We start from the raw sequence: 16,967 nt of genomic DNA on the forward strand, positions 1-16,967 counted from the left end.
TAGGAATCTATCTCAAACAAAGAAGAAACACTCAGAAACCCTCACAAGCAAGAACAAAACAGCCCAGAACAGTTCAGTCTAAAACGACCCTAAATTCACTAGGATTCCGGCGACCAATCAACGATCCCTCCGTCCGAATATTAGATGAACAGGTTAAGAACACCTCTGAAAAATTTCAGCTTAATCGGAGAAGAACTCACCGTCGGATTTTCCGAACAACGAAGACTGCGCACGCTGAAACAGATCAGCTCTGCTCTTCTCGGCAACCTCCTTCTCTCTCCTTCTTCTCTTGTGCGTTTCTAATTGTGCAACTTACTTCTAATTAAGATTAACGAAGTATTTATAGACTTCTCTTAACCCTAATCACCGACCTAAGTAACCGACCTAAGTAACCGACCTAAGTCACCGACCTAAGTCACAGACCCAAAGAAGCTCGACTCGGGTCCGGGTTTGGTTTCCTAATCCAAACCCAACTAGGTTTCCCCACTTAGGAGGAAAACCCAACAAACTCCCCCTCCGACTAGGTGGGAGAAACAACCAGCCCTATTGTCCCCTTGACAACCCTAGAAACAGCCAGCTCCGCTTTTCCTCGACAACCCTGAACAACCAGCCCCGCTTCTTCTTGACAGCCCTGGAAACTTCAGCCTTGCTATCCTTGATTACAAGACTGTCAAGGATAGCAAGGCTGATTACAAGACTGTCAAGGATAGTCGATGAAGCGGGGCTGGTTGTAATCAGCCAACCAAATCCCCATGGAGAAAAACAGTCTTTACATCCATTTGCTCCACCTCTAGATCAAGGCTCGCTGCCAATCCAATTGCAACCCGAATGGATGACATCTTCACAACAAGAGAGAATATTTCATAGAAATCAATAACCTTCCTTTGGCTGAATCCTTTCACAACCAACCTAGCCTCGTATCGAGAGAGCAACATGGTCTCCTCATGCTTTACTCTATACACCCACCTGTTAAGCAATGCCTTCTTACCCTTAGGTAATTCAACCAGCTCAAAAGTATGGTTCTCCTCGTCCATTCATGTTTATGCTCATCTTCCGGGTGCCTTCAAGAAAAGACCTTGGCTTCTATCTTTCACAACTTCCTCGTCCGAACTCGGAATTGACTTCCGTCTTCACCGTTGGACTCGCCATTAACTCCTCTTGTCATTTGATTTGCTTGAAGTCTTTTTCTCTCGTTTTCGGCACATGAAATGATAGTGACAATTCGTTCCCTTTATTCCGATTTACATGTTTAACTCCAAAATAGGTACCTAACATGAAAACACATAAAATATTATTGATAACACTCGAAAAGGGACTAATCTAAGTTCGGATCTCCAAATGTGACATTTTCGTGTCACATCAAGATCCCCAAACTTAAAACATTGCTAGTCCTCGAGCAAATAAAACAAAATAAAAGCCTAACTCACTTTCGGAGGCATCCCGGTTGCATTTAGCGTATGCAACAAGCCTTTAAACCCTTAGGTTGCCCCAGAGTGTCGTCTCGTGGGGGTTTCCATAGATGACACCCACAAACATCGTGGTTTCAAATACACAAGGGTCCAAAATCCAAATCATAGATAAACATGGTTCATATAGTAAAGGGTTTAAGCATGTCAATGCATAATGAATCAAGTAAATAAGCTCTTGTAAAAGCTAAAGGCCCCTTCACTGATGATCTTGAGCTAAAGTGCTAGTGTCATACCATAATGACCAACATCTATGTTCCGGAGCCACAACGCCTTGATTCCTAGTTTAGATAAACATGGTTCGTTGCTGCGGAAACGTCTAGCACCTCGAGGGCTCCTGCTCCTTTCTCTATGTGGACTCATATTAAACAATTATCCAACCCAACTGCTACAAAGATTCAATACCAACAAATTCAACCACCCAGAATCACCAAAAGCTCTCCTCTTTACCTGTCTACATCACCACACAGATCAAACATTCAAACCACCTCTATAAGCCTTGATCCACATACCAATACTTTCATTGTCCAGACTCACAAAACCCCACCTCACCATATCAATCTCTAACCCTCACTAGACGAAATAAAAAAGGAAAATTGATAATTATATTGAGAGAAAACACCACATATAACTCCAAACTTCTAAACCGTTCAACTCATGACAATTTCGACATTCGCGAAACAAATAGGATATATGAATTGCCTGTTCATCTTAACAGTTCCAAGTTCATGTAAATCAATTGTATATCAACATACAAAATTTTGTCCATATAGAGGTGGTGGATCAAGTATGTTGCTCAAACTAGAGAAGTACTAAGAGAGAGAAAGGGTTTCGATGTGTTCCTGACTTCCTTCCTTAATCACAAGCACTATGGAACCAACTCATGCATAAGATCAATAGGACCATTAGTAATAGTACACATGGGGAAGGCCTAGAGTCAAGGAAAATGTGTAAAGAAGGCCTAACGCCAGTAAGAGTGGGCATCTACATCCTATCAACAATCAGTCTGGAACATATGTGAGTTGTGCGCAAGGAAAGAGAGTGCATAAAATCAAAGACAAATTAGAGATGAGTGAATGACTGGATAAGATATCACATATGCTTTAAACTCAAAGGGCGTAAATAGTCGCCGCAAAGGGTTGATGGGAGTAGAAGTGTCTGTTTGTTATTCACTTGGATGCACTGTGCACAAACAAGAACTTTGCCATGACCTCTAAAGCACCATTATCTACTTTCTATTGAAAGCATCTAAATTTTTTTCACTTCATTCAAAACCCATAAATAAAATCACTAAACAACCAAAAAGAGAAAATCATTGTTCAGGTTTTTATAAGGAAGTAATGGAGAAGACAAGTGGTTCTCACCTACCAGTACAGCACAAACAAATCTTACAAATTTCATATGTAAATAGTAAAAGATAACACTTAAAAGTCTACCAAATAAGAATGTAGAAAGTACGTACGATTTCCTCTATCTAATTGTGGAGATATTGCCGACATTGATCTTATTCTTATATAATTCCCATTAAGATGTCAATAAACTAACGAAACTTGAAGCATATTAAATTCTCCCTTGATACCCTTTGCTTCTTTCTAGGTTTGCTTTTCTGTTAAAATCACCAAGTACATGGCCATAGAGATTAGTAACGACTAGATATATTTTACTTTTATAGGAAAATATATGTAACTCATAGAATATTTGTAAAATTAAGGCACATATTCGGCGGCATATATCTATTCAAGTTGTGCTCAAGCAGAAAAAAAAGTTTAAGACATAAATTTTGAAAACGCTTTTGAATTTTTTGATATTTATTGTTTGTTCCCTTATATAACGAAATTTCAATATATCAAAAGTAGTAGAGAATCTAGATATTGGACGAAGTATAATATCTTAAGTAGCTACTAATTAGAATCTTACACAATGAGTGGTTTTATTGCACATATGGGGGAAATCAGTATCCTATTATAAAGGGTGGTACGTATTTTTTTACGTCTATTTATTAATCAATTTCTTTGAGTACTTATTATTTCACAGCTAAGTGCTTCTTAACTCGAAACTAACTAGTGAGTACATATATTATATCTTTCCTAATTGAACACCAAGAATGGAAATAACAAAATTCATTGGACCTAAAATAAAGTATAAAATGGAAAATCAAAACCATGTTATTGCATATGCATTATCATGTTGTTAAAACAAGAAATATACTTATACTTTTTGAAAAAGATTTAAACATTTATTGTTTGTTACCTTATGCAATCCCATCAACACAATCTTTAAGATTTAGAATATTACTTTTCATTTTATTAGGCTAGAGAGGTCATAATTCTCGCAAATGAACCTATAAAAGTGAACCAACATTAGTTCAATATGCATATTCTTAGTTTACTTAGGATGCAAAGTTGCAAACATCTTAATCTTTTTCATCTTTTTGTTCCCATCTGTCCATCAATAATTCTGGAGATGGAGAAAAGTAAGGACAAGAAGAAAAAGTTGCTCCATATGAAGATCGACTTACGAGTTGAATCAGAGACTTACTGTTAGAACTAAAAGTCGCGGAAGCTATCGAACCTATCCTAGAAATTGATCCGATTATGAAGATTAATCGAAAAGCTAAGTCAAAATCAAATATGCGAACAGAATTTAACGAGGTTCGGCTTTAAAGCCTACGTCCTCGGGCGAACAAGAAATCTTTATTGAAGGATAGATGAAGACGACTAACACAACCCGCAAGTTCGTCCCAAGATGGTACCGTATAGTAATAACCTTCTATACTAAATCTTCGACGACCGAGAAATTTCTCTCACGCTTGCTCTCTCTCTAGCTCTCTAAAGAAGAGTTGTTGTTTGTGTTGGTGTGATTAGATTGGACCCAAGACCCCCTATTTATATTATAATATATAAGCCGGTGGGCGACCAAATTTTGGAAACCTTTCAATTTTGGAAAATTGAATCCAAAACCGCCTATTGCTTAAACCGCCTATTGAGTTTTGGAAACTGCCAACTAAACCCAACTAAACCGCCTCTCACAATTCTCCACCTCGTACACAATTTGATATACTTCAAATTTTGGACGAACACCCGGATACTCCTTGTAAGATATATCTGCTTCTTGTAGCTTCATCCGACTGCACCATATGACCATGGTTGCCTACGTACCTTTTTACAGGATCAAGCCTACCGTAGTTCTACTAACCCTTCACATAAAGTTTACCTTGTCGCCATTACGCCCTTTCGGGCAACTTAACACGAGCCGATTTGTAGCAATTCCAAGCAATGCTGAAACTTGCTACACGTCACCACTTTAGTCAACATGTCTGCGGGATTCTCATCTGTGTGTACCTTCATGAGAGAAACATCACCTTCCTCTATGACATCTCGTACAAAGTGATACCTGACATCGATATGCTTAGTACGAGCATGATGGACCTGATTCTTCGCCAAGTGGATCGCACTTTGACTATCACACCATACATCCACGCACTCCTGCTTAATCCCTAGATCATCCAGAAGACCCCACAACCACAATGCTTCCTTCACACCCTCGGCCATAGCCATATACTCGGCCTCCGTAGTAGATAACGCAACTGTAGATTGTAACATCGATCGCCAACTAACTGGAGCACCATGTACCCTAAATACATAACCAGTAGTAGATCGTCTTCTATCTAGATCGCCAGCATAATCTGAGTCAACATAACCGCTTACTTGACATGTGTCTCCACCAAAGCACAAACCCGTATCAACAGTACCCTTCAAGTACCTCAAGACCCACTTCACAGCTTCCCAATGTGTCTTTCCCGGGTTTGCTATAAACCTACTAACCACACTGACCGCCTGTGAAATATCCGGACGAGTACACACCATAGCGTACATCAAACTGCCAACTGCACTAGCATACGGTACACGATCCATATGATCCTTCTCCACCGTAGTAGTGGGAGATTGTTTTCCCGAGAGCCTGAAGTGTGGTGCCAAAGGTGTTGACACCGCCTTCGCATTCTGCATCCCGAACCGAGAAACTACTCGTTCGATGTAACCTTTCTGATTCAAGTACAGTTTCTTACTTGACCGCTCTCTCTTAATCTCCATTCCCAGTATCTTCTTTGCAGCGCCCATGTCTTTCATCTCAAACTCTTGACTGAGTTGAGATTTCAACTTATTTATCTCCACCATGCTTCGAGAAGCAATAAGCATGTCATCCACATACAAAAGGAGATAAATAAAGTCACCTTCGCGAAGCTTCTTGATGTATACACAACAATCATAGTCACTTCTGCGAAAACCATGCTTTAGCATGAAAAAATCAAATCGTTTGTACCATTGGCGAGGGGATTGTTTCAATCCGTAAAGAGATTTCCTCAAACAACATACTTGATTTTCTTTGCCCTCAACCTTGTATCCCTCTGGTTGAGCCATATAAATTTCTTCTTCCAAATCTCCGTGCAAGAAGGCGGTTTTAACATCGAGTTATTCCAGCTCAAGATCACTATGAGCAACAATACTCAATAGCACCCGAATAGAAGTATGTTTCACGACCGGTGAGAAAATCTCATTGTAGTCGACCCCTTCTTTCTGTGCATAACCCTTGGCCACTAGTCTTGCCTTATACCTTGTACCCTTGATCTGGGAAGAATCCTCTTTCTTCTTGTACACCCATTTACAACCAATAACAGACTTACCTTCGGGCAATGGGACAACCTCCCATGTCTGGTTCTTGTGAAGAGACTCCATCTCTTCTTGCATAGCAACCAACCAACTCTCTCTTTCCGCCGCGGTGATAGCTTGTTTGAAGGTGACCGGCTCGTCGTCTTCCACCGAGAGTGCATATTCAACCACATTTGCCTGCCCGTAATGCCTAAGAGGTTTGTCTGACCCTAACCTCTGTACCGGCTTATATAACCGTTTCGGCCTAGTGTGTACCGAAACATCCTGCTGCTGTTGTTGTAAAACTTGTGTACCTTCCCCTTGAACCTCCTCATGGTCGGGTTCATCAATTTCCTCATCCTGAGTATTATCCTGATGCTCCACCTGATCATGATTCCTAGAAACCCGTTGGTCTTCGGCTTCTACTTCCACTACTTGAGCTTTAGTAGACCCAACATCACCACAACTAGGCACCGTAGCTTTCGCCATAGCTACAATAGATGACTCATCAAACACCACATCTCTGCTGATTACAAACTTCTTGTCTTCCGTACACCATAGCCGATAACCCTTGACTCCTGTAGCATATCCTAAGAAAATTGCCTTCTTTGCTCTATTGTCAAGTTTGTTACCTTTAACATGGTAATAGGCCGTACAACCGAAAACCTTAAGTCTCCCGTAATCTGCATGTTCACCTGACCACACCTCGTAAGGTATGCCGCCATCTAAAGAAGAATGTGGAGACCTGTTCACAATATAACAATAGCTGTAGCAACAGATTCCGCCCACCATTCTACGCCTAATCCCGAATTGGAGCGCATACATCTAGCCTTCTCAAGTAGTGTACGGTTCAATCTCTCTGCGACTCCATTCTGTTGAGGTGTGTTTACTACTGTCCAGTGCCTCACAATGCCTTCCTGATTACAAAACTCCTTGAATGCCCCATCCGTGTACTCGGTCCCATTATCCGACCTTAACGTCTTCAGCTTTCGACCAGTTTTGTTCTCAACCATTGCTTTCCACACCAGGAATGTGTTGAATACCTCATTCTTATGCTTCAGAAAATAAAGCCAGACAAATCTCGAATGATCATCAACGAATGTAACAAAATACCTGGAACCACCCTTGGAAGGTAACTTTGCCGGTCCCCAGACATCGGTGTGTACGTAGTCTAATACCTCTTTGCTCCTGTGCTTGCTTGTAGAGAACGTCACCCTGTGTGCCTTCCCGAACACACAATGCTCACAAAACTCCATGCAAGGCTTCTTCATGTCCTTCAACAAGCCTTTCCCGCACATCAAAGATAGACCCTTTTCTGACATATGCCCAAGGCGCATATGCCAAAGCCTCGTACTAGCCGTTGGATCCCTTCCACTGATTCCTACTGCTACATCTCCCGTAATTGTTGTCCCCAAAAGTTTGTATAAATTACCGTAACGAGTACCTCTCATTACCACCAAAGAACCCTTAACGACTCTTATGGAGCCATTCTCTATAATTATCTTACAGCCGTTCCGCTCCAACACACCAAGGGAAATTAGATTTTTCCGCAAATCGGGTATGTGTCTTACGTCCGTCAATGTTCTCACCACTCCATCGTGCATCTTGATCCGTATTGTTCCGAGTCCCACAGTTTTACATATACTATCATCACCCAGTATAACTGTACCACCATCTATACTCCTATAGGTAGTAAACATCTCCCTATTTGGGCACATATGGTGTGACGCCCCTGAATCAAGCATCCACTTATCGAAGATCTTCTCAGACACCTCTGTCACCGAGAAACATTCGTCCGCCTCTTCTGACACATATCCCGCCTCTTGCATCTCTTGTTTCTCCTTGTAGCCTTCGTTCTTTTGCTTCAACTTTCTCTTTGGACAAGCCGCTTTAAAGTGGCCAAGCTCACCACAACTAAAGCACGTTTTCTTGAAAGAGCCTCTAGATTTGGATCTAGATTTCCCGTCCTTTCCCTTTCCCCTTTCATTACTCCTCCCCCTTGTTACAAACAACCCTTGTGCTTGTTCCTTGTCTACTCCACCCGACGCCATACTGCTAGTAGCAACCTTACGAAGGTCATCCGCTAATAACGAGTTTCTCGTCTCTTCCATGGTTAGACTATCACCAACAAGCATCAAAGTTTGAACAAGGTTCTCATAGGATTTAGGTAATGAAAGTAACAATATGAGGGCTTGGTCCTCATCCTCAACCTTAACATCAATATCCTTCAAGTCTGAGATAATCCTGTCAAACCTATTCACATATTCCTGAATAGAAGAACCCTCTTCCATTCTACATGTGAATAATTTGGATTTTAAGTAGACCCGATTCGTTAAAGTTTTCGTCATGAAACTGCTTTCTAGCTTTAACCACACACCCGCCGCCGTTGTTTCTTCGTCTACTAGGAACGCCACATCCCTCTCAAGACACAACATAATGGTAGCCCGTGCTTCGAGATCTAACTCTTCCCAATCCTCATCTGACATATCTCCTGGTTTCTTTCCCGTCAACGTCTTGTGTAATTTCTGCGAGATTAGCAGATTCTTCATCTGCATCCGCCAATAAGAAAAATCGTTTTTCCCATTGAACTTCTCTATCTCATATTTCCCTGATTTGACCGTACCACTTCTCGATCCCATCTTCTTTTCGTTCAATCTCAAACAAGGCTCTGGTACCAATTGGGTCCAATCTAATCACACCAACACACTTACCTTGACAATCTAGGTGAGCAGCTGATTCATCAAGAAAATATTACTCCATATGAGTCGTATTATTCTCAGGTAGCATTTTTTTTGGTTATTTACTTGCATTCCTAACAAAATTTTATTTTAGTATTTATTACTTTACGATGTTTTAATCAATTTATTATCTTATTGTAGGGCAAGATTGCCATCATTATGACTTTCTCTCTCATGTTCATTTCGGAGGCTGTCTCCTCAGTGAGCTTCTCGTTTTTGGATGGTTTCTTTATCCACCTCATCTGGAAGACTGGACCGATTCGGGGTTTACAGGAGAAGCTTCATTCTCTTTTCTAGGAAACGACAACGGGTGATGATTGGGATCAATGGGATTTTCATTGCTCTCATTTCCTCTACATTTTCATTAGAAATTCTCGTCGTGCAATCGGGGCAATCCCAGTAGCTAAATGAGGGAACACTTCGAGGAAGCCTTGCAAGCACTTCCTCGTCCCTATTGTTATGAAGTTCTGGAGGAAATGGCCAACAAGCTCTAATATCTCTTGTCCGGGCACTAGCAACGTATCCTCTGCATTCATGACAGAAACAATTTGTTAGTAAATAAACATACTGAGCGGAAATCTGTACATATGACAATAAACATAAAACATTTGACTTTCAGAAGTACTATCAACATTTAATTTGACAGCATATCTCAAGAAGTTATATGCATTTTTATGATTGGTTTCAGTCCTGCAGGTCTTGCGAAGATTGTCTCTGTAGAAAAAGAAAACATATAAGGGCCTAACTCCAAAATGGTAGGTGATAATGGAAGTTATTTTCAGTAAAACTTAGTTTCAAAGAAGTACTCAAATTTGATTCTCAAAGTAGTCACTATATGCCCAACTGCTACAAAGATTCAATACCAACAAATTCAACCACCCAGAATCACCAAAAGCTCTCCTGTTTACCTGTCTACAAAGATACCCTAGAGGTCGTGCACGTTACTATACATCTAACACAACAATTAGTGGAAAATTTTGAATTTGATGAGTTTGTGGAAGAAGGTTGATGATCGAATGCAATTTTGTCTTGTTGATGTCTTCTATTCATAGTTTTTTGCAGATTCAGTTGTTCATATCTACTTCATGTTGTATTTTCTTCTTCATATAGTATTTTCTTCTTGAAGTGATGATTATTGTAAAGTGAACCCTAAAAAGGGTTGATCATTAGACAAACTACCTGTCTTTGGTCAGATTTAGTAACCTTAGAAGAGTATAGGAAAACCAACACTACTTGAAGATAGTCTCATTTGTTCATGAAGATCGAGATGATTTTTTAATGAGAGAAGAAACTAGTATCCACGCCAACATTTTCTTTCATTTTTTCTTCTACTCTTTGTTATCCCAAAAAAACTTAAGTTAGATCTATCTAAAAGAAAAGAAAATGAATATGACACTCCACCAGATAAATTCTTATTAGTGAAGAACAAACAGAAATTGAGAGAAGATAGTTTCCTTAATAACCCACTAAACGTTTGTTCTAAACAACAAATAAAGGATTCCATGCTAGTGATACAGCTGTTCGCTTCTGACACAACTAAATATGATGTATGAAATAAATAAAAAATCTCAACAATGATCTTCTGGGTCGACTTTCCACCCATTGTTAGTACCTTTGAAACCCACGATCAAGCATCCGTCCACAAGGGCACTCGTAAGCAACATGGCCCCATCCACCACAGTAGTTGCAAATGACAATTGGTACACAGTCACGACTCATGTGCCTTGGCTGGCTGCAATTGCAGCAAATGATGTCTCCGAAACGACCTACCAACAATGAGCGATGCGAGATTTGCTTTGGGGCACTAGCGAGCCATATGACCCTGGGATATTGCAGGCGTTGCAGAGGGCTCATTTGGGCACTCCCGCGCAATATGCCCATGTTTTCGGCAATTGTTGCATGCTTTCTCCTTTGTTCAATCAGCAGCAATGTGGCCTATCATGTGACAGTTGTCGCAGACTCTTGGGTCATGGAGGGGAAGGCTTGAGCCTGGACATTCCCGTGCCAAGTGACCATTTTTGCAACAATCATGGCATATTGGGTCTTTGTTGCATTCACTTGATACATGACCCGTCTCTTTGCAGTCCCAGCACACTGTCTTTCCAGTGCACTCAGAAGCTATGTGTCTGTTTACCAAGCATTGTTTATAAGACCACTACACTCTAAATTCCGTGGGGATAACTGATTAATATTCATAAAATCTATTCTTACCCAGGAAGTCCACAATTGTTGCAAATCGCTTCATTCGGACACTTTCTGGCAAAATGCCCAGGTCTCCTGCAGTTCTTGCGAAGATTGTCTCTGTAGAAAAAAAAACATATTAGGGCCTAACTCCAAAATGGAAAGTGATAATGGAAGTTATTTTCAGTAAAACTTCGTTTCAGAGAAGTACACCAACTGACAAACTCCAACCCCCTATTAAAGTCAGCCAGCTTTACCGACGTAGTTTTCGCTGAGCTACTCAAATTTGATTCTCAAACTAGTCACTATGTGCCCAAGAACCAATTCGACTAAACTCTGCTCACTTTCTTAATCGGACACGTCAACCCACATAATCATTGTCATCTTCTCACAATTTGGTTCCCCAACTAAGCCTCTTTTTTTAAAGGAGTGTTGGGGGGAGACGAACAGAGAGGACAAAAACGGGAACAAGAAGTAAATTTAGAGAGATGAAAAAAATAAGAAGACTAAAATAATTTAATGAAGTTGCATGAAATTTCGATTTCGGTAGACATGAAAATAGAAATATTTTACTCATTTAAACCAAAATATTTCGAAATTTATTTCCTTGACAAGGCATTGTTAAGAGAAACTTAGCTGAATTTCGGTATGCATGGAAATATAAATATTTCAATCATCTTCACCAAAATATTTTGAAAATTCCTTCCTTAAAACTTGACCAATAATTAGCTTATGTATCAGCACAAAGCAAGTGCATTGAACACAATTTACGTTATTCAGTAAGAGGACTCCATCTCGGAGTTTTGTTCCTCATAAAAATGAACTAGAAATTGAAAATAGTTGATCATGACCAACAGACACCAGAGCAAACTCAAATAGAGAGTAATAGCAGGTAATCTAATATAAATTAAAGTTCTCCAACATCAGAACAAGGACGCGTTCAGAAATGTATACCTAGGACCACTGTGATCCCTTCGATATGGAGCATCGCGGACTCGCGGTAAAGGGCACGGTCGTTGCTGTGGAAACGTCTTGCACCTCGAGGGCTCCTGCTCCTTTCTCTATGTGGACTCATATTAAACAATTATCCAACCCAACTGCTACAAAGATTCAATACCAACAAATTCAACCACCCAGAATCACCAAAAGCTCTCCTCTTTACCTGTCTACATCACCACCAGATCAAACATTCAAACCACCTCTATAAGCCTTGATCCACATACCAATACTTTCATTGTCCAGACACACAAAACCCCACCTCACCATATCAATCTCTAACCCTCACTAGACGAAATAAAAAAGGAAAATTAATAATTATATAGAGAGAAAACACCACATATAACTCCAAACTTCTAAACCGTTCAACTCATGACAATTTCGAGATTCGCGAAACAAATAGGATATATGAATTGCCTGTTCATCATAACTGTTCCAAGTTCATGTAAATCAATTGTATATCAACATACAAAATTTTGTCCATATAGAGGTGGTGGAACAAGTATGTTGCTCAAACTAGAGAAGTACTAAGAGAGAGAAAGGGTTTCGATGTGTTCCTGACTTCCTTCCTTAATCACAAGCACTACGGAACCAACTCATGCATAAGATCAATAGTATAAAAAATTGATAATTATATTAATTCTTCCACACTTTGAAGTTGAGGCAATTACATTTATATATAATACAAGTTGTAACAAATAGATAAGTGAGATCTCTTTTCTCTGAGATCTCACTCTTTACAAAAGATTTGATAACTATCAAAACAACTCAATGACCATCTAGAATAAGTTAATTGATCCTTATCAAATAGTATCTTTGATAAAAGATTTACTCATGAGATCCGATGGGTCTTTATCCTCAACAGCTCCCCTCAAGCTAAACTCTGTCCCACATAGATTTAGCTTGCTACGAAGAAATCGAAACCGTGGGGTAGATAGAGGCTTAGTAAAAATGTCCGCTATTTGGTCTTGGGTAGAGATAATTTTAACAATTAATTGGTGGCGTTTGACCATTTCTCGAACATAATGAAAATCAACCTCCACGTGCTTCGTGCGAGCATGGAAAACTGGGTTTGCTGTGAGGTAGGTTGCTCCAATGTTATCACACCATAAGATGGGGGGACTAGGCACAGAAATGTGTAGTTCTCGTAGTAAAGACATAAGCCATGTAATCTCAGTTGCAGCAGAGGCAATAGCCCGATATTCGGCTTCCGTGCTCGACTTGGCCACCGTATTTTGCTTCTTGGAGCTCCACGTAAGAAGATTGCTACCTAAATATATTGCAAAACCCCCGGTAGACCGTCGTTCATCAACACATCCTGCCCAGTCAGCATCTGAAAACACAGATAATTGACACGAGGAATTCTTATAAAACTGCAATCCAAAAACAATTGTGTTCTTTAAATAGCGTAAAATGCGCTTCACAAGTTCCCAATGCTCATTTGTTGGTTTGTGCATGTATTGACATGCTCGATTCACTACATAAGAAAGATCTGGACGCGTAATCGTTAAGTATTGTAAAGCTCCAACAATACTGCGATACAATGTTGGGTCAGTAAAAACCTCGCCAGAATGCATGCTAAGACGAGTAGAAGCTGCAATAGGAGAAGCAATTGGTTTTGCCTCCAACATTTTCGCTCGACTTAAGATCTCACCTATATATTTCTTTTGATTAAGGAGAACACCATCTTGATTATAAGTAACCTCTATACCAAGAAAATAATTTAAACGACCCAAATCCTTTAAAGCAAATTCGGAACTCAAACGAGTAATAATCGAAGAAATAACATCTGAACTTGATCCCGTGATGAGGATATCATCAACATAAATCAATATGTACAGGCGCGTACCCTCTTTATCATAAATAAAAAGTGAAGGATCAGTATGAGAACCCAGAAAACCAATGGTGAGCAAAAAACTACTTAAACGATTAAACCAAGCACGGGGGGATTGTTTAAGACCATATAAAGATTTCCGGAGTTTGCATACGTGATGTGGTCGTTCCTGATCTATAAACCCGGGTGGTTGTTGCATAAAAACATCTTCGTCGAGAGTGCCATTTAAAAAGGCATTATTAACGTCAATTTGACGAATATCCCATTGATGAGAGACGGCATGAGCAATAACAGTACGAATTGTAGTAAATTTGACGTCTGGACTAAATGTGTCAAAGTAGTCAATCCCATATTGTTGATTAAATCCCTTGGCAACTAGACGCGCTTTATATCGCGCAATGGTGCCATCAGCATGTTTCTTCAGAGTGAAAACCCATTTATTACCTAATACATTCATAGATGACTGTCGAGGAACCAAATCCCACGTCTGTTGATGAATGAGAGCATTGACTTCGTGAAGCATAGCCTCTCGCCATTGAGGTTCCTTGAGAGCAACTGAGACACATGTGGGAATAAAATCTGAAGATGCCACAACAAGATCTGCCGAATAATATTTCGGATTTGGTTTAGCGATTCCCGACTTTGATCGAGTGTGAACGCCATGTGAAGTATGAGAAGGAGTTCTTCTGGAGTGAACAATCTCACCAACTGAATCTATAGGAGGGAGTTGTTGTTGACTAGTCTCAAGAGGATGTGCCACCACGTCATTAGTATTTGAATGGGGAGATAACAATTCTTGATTTGATGAAGCTTGAGAAGGTTCAGAAATATTAGTGCTCAAAGCTCTTTCACTAGGAACAGGAAGCGTTAATGCCGGCAAATGGACGGGAATTGTTGAAGAAGAAGACTTTTCGACTGGTTGTGGTACTGCAAAAGGAAAACAAGACTCGTCAAAGACAACATGATGAGCAATAAACGTCCGATTAGTGATACGATTATAACACTTATACCCTTTATGCCGAAAACTATAACCCAGAAACACACATTTTGTCGATCGATAATCCAATTTATGATTGTTATACGGTCGAAGATGCGGATAACAAGCGCACCCAAATATGCGTAGAAATTTGTAATCCGGTGCAATCTGAAACAATTTTTCCAACGGCGAAATGTTATTAAGTATCGAAGTGGGCATCCGATTAATTAAGTAAACTGCAGTCTCGAATGCATGATTCCAAAAATGTTGTGGCGTAGAACTTTGGGCAAGTAATGCTAGACCAGTTTCAACAACATGTCGATGTCGTCTCTCAACCGAGCCATTTTGATTATGAGTGTGTGGACAAGTGACCCTATGATCAATACCATTGTCCACCAAATATTTATGAAGCCGTACAAATTCTCCTCCCCAATCTGACTGAAAAGCCTTAATTTTAGTATCAAACATATTTTCAACCAAAGATTTAAAAGCAAGAAATTGAGTCATCACATCCGATTTATTAATAATTGGATAAATCCAACAAAATTTAGAGAAATCATCGACAAATAAAACATAAAATCTATGACCATCAATAGAACGAATAGATGACGGTCCCCAAACATCTGAAAAATTAACTCTAAAGGTCGACGAGAAATCGTGAAGGTTTGTGGTAAGGGAAGGCGATGACTTTTTCCAAGTTGACATGCCTGACAAACACCAAATTTCCTCAACGATTCGACCGGTAATTTATTCTTCGTGAGAACTAACTGAACAATTTTAAAGGATGGATGCCCGAGTCTTGAATGCCAATTTTCAACTGTTGTCCGCTCTCCAATATTAGCAGTGAATTTTGTTGGGGAGAACGTCAAATGGTAAAGCCCATCTTTATGTGGTCCTTGCAGTAGAACTTTCCCCGATCGACGGTCCTTTATGAGAAAATAATCAGATGTAAATTCAAAAGTTACATCGTTATCACGACAAAATTGATGAACAGATAAAAGATTTTTAGCGATGGAAGGAACACGTAAGACATTATTCAACTTGAATCGATGAGGATAAGACTCAAAACAAGAACTACCAATATGAGTGATTTCCAAACCTGATCCGTTGCCAACACGGAGAACATCATGACCAGCAAAATCAGAGTGGACAGTAAGGTTCCGGAGATCATTAGTCACATGGTGGGAAGCGCCACTGTCCGGATGATAAGAAATTTCTGAAGTAGGATGGTGTTCGGCTATCATGGCTTGTGGTGCACTTGCTTGAAGAGCATCGGCTAGTCGATAGCATTGGTTAGCCGTATGACCAGGACGGTTGCAATATTGACACACCACTTGATTGGTCACAAAATTGTTGGAACGACCACCAGAGTATGATTGTTGTTGGTGGTAAGATGAACGATGTCCACGACCACCTCTCCGTCCTCCTCTATTGTTCCTGTTATGATTAGAGGTGTTGGAGAAATTTCGATTCGAAAAATCATTGGTTACCTTCGTCGCAGCAAGAGCCTGCGAATCAATTTGAGGAACATAAGAAATTTCAGCCGCCAACCGAAGTTCCTGGCTTATTAAATAGCCATGTAAGTCAGCATATGAAACCCGTTCAGTGCGGGTAGTAATGGAGGTAACAAAAGGACCATATTCAGGGCCCAAACCACTAAGAATATAGAGAACCAAGTCACGATCTGATACGGAACATTCAATAGCAGCAAGATCATCAGCAAAAGATTTCATAAGAATCATATAGTCCGTGACGCTCATAGCCCCTTTCTTGGTGTTGAGTAAACGATAACGAAGTTGCATAATCCGTGCTTCTGACGAAGAGGCATATGATCTTTCTAGTTGAAGCCACGCTTCACGAGCAGACATTGCACGAATCACTTGTGAGTGAACATTTTCGGCAAGAGAAGAAAATAGACAACCGAGAATGGCTTGATCATACCGTTTCCAGAGCGTGTACTCTGGATTAGGAACGAAACTATCATTGCTACTAGTCGAGATAGTGGAAGGAGGAGCCGGAATCGTTCCATCAACATAGTCGAGCATCCCTGTGCTATTAAGAAACGTCATAAATTGAGAATGCCAGAGTGGATAGTTGGATCCATTTAACTTAACAGTAAGTAGATGACTC

At 40.1% G+C, this 16,967-nt stretch overlaps 1 long non-coding RNA gene and 1 pseudogene across 2 annotated transcripts; one reads left to right on the forward strand and one right to left on the reverse strand.

Moving 5' to 3' along the window:
* The first annotated feature begins 8,823 nt into the window (after positions 1-8,823).
* Positions 8,824-9,471, forward strand: LOC147551051 (uncharacterized). The gene is made up of 2 exons (XR_015238322.1): positions 8,824-8,892; positions 8,992-9,471. It is a non-coding gene; the product is annotated as an uncharacterized LOC147551051 (long non-coding RNA).
* Positions 9,472-10,400: 929 nt separating this feature from the next.
* On the reverse strand, positions 10,401-12,213 carry LOC147551052 (uncharacterized; annotated as a pseudogene). Its single transcript, XR_015238440.1, has 3 exons — positions 11,986-12,213; positions 11,062-11,151; positions 10,401-10,976 (listed from the first exon to the last, which is right to left on the reverse strand). The product of XR_015238440.1 is annotated as an uncharacterized LOC147551052 (transcript).
* Between the last annotated feature and the right edge of the window lie 4,754 nt (positions 12,214-16,967).

This window comes from Eschscholzia californica, unplaced genomic scaffold (genome assembly GCF_041429995.1).
Source record: "Eschscholzia californica isolate CP2 unplaced genomic scaffold, dmEscCali1.0.p SCAF_3, whole genome shotgun sequence".
Classification (NCBI taxonomy): domain Eukaryota; kingdom Viridiplantae; phylum Streptophyta; class Magnoliopsida; order Ranunculales; family Papaveraceae; genus Eschscholzia; species Eschscholzia californica.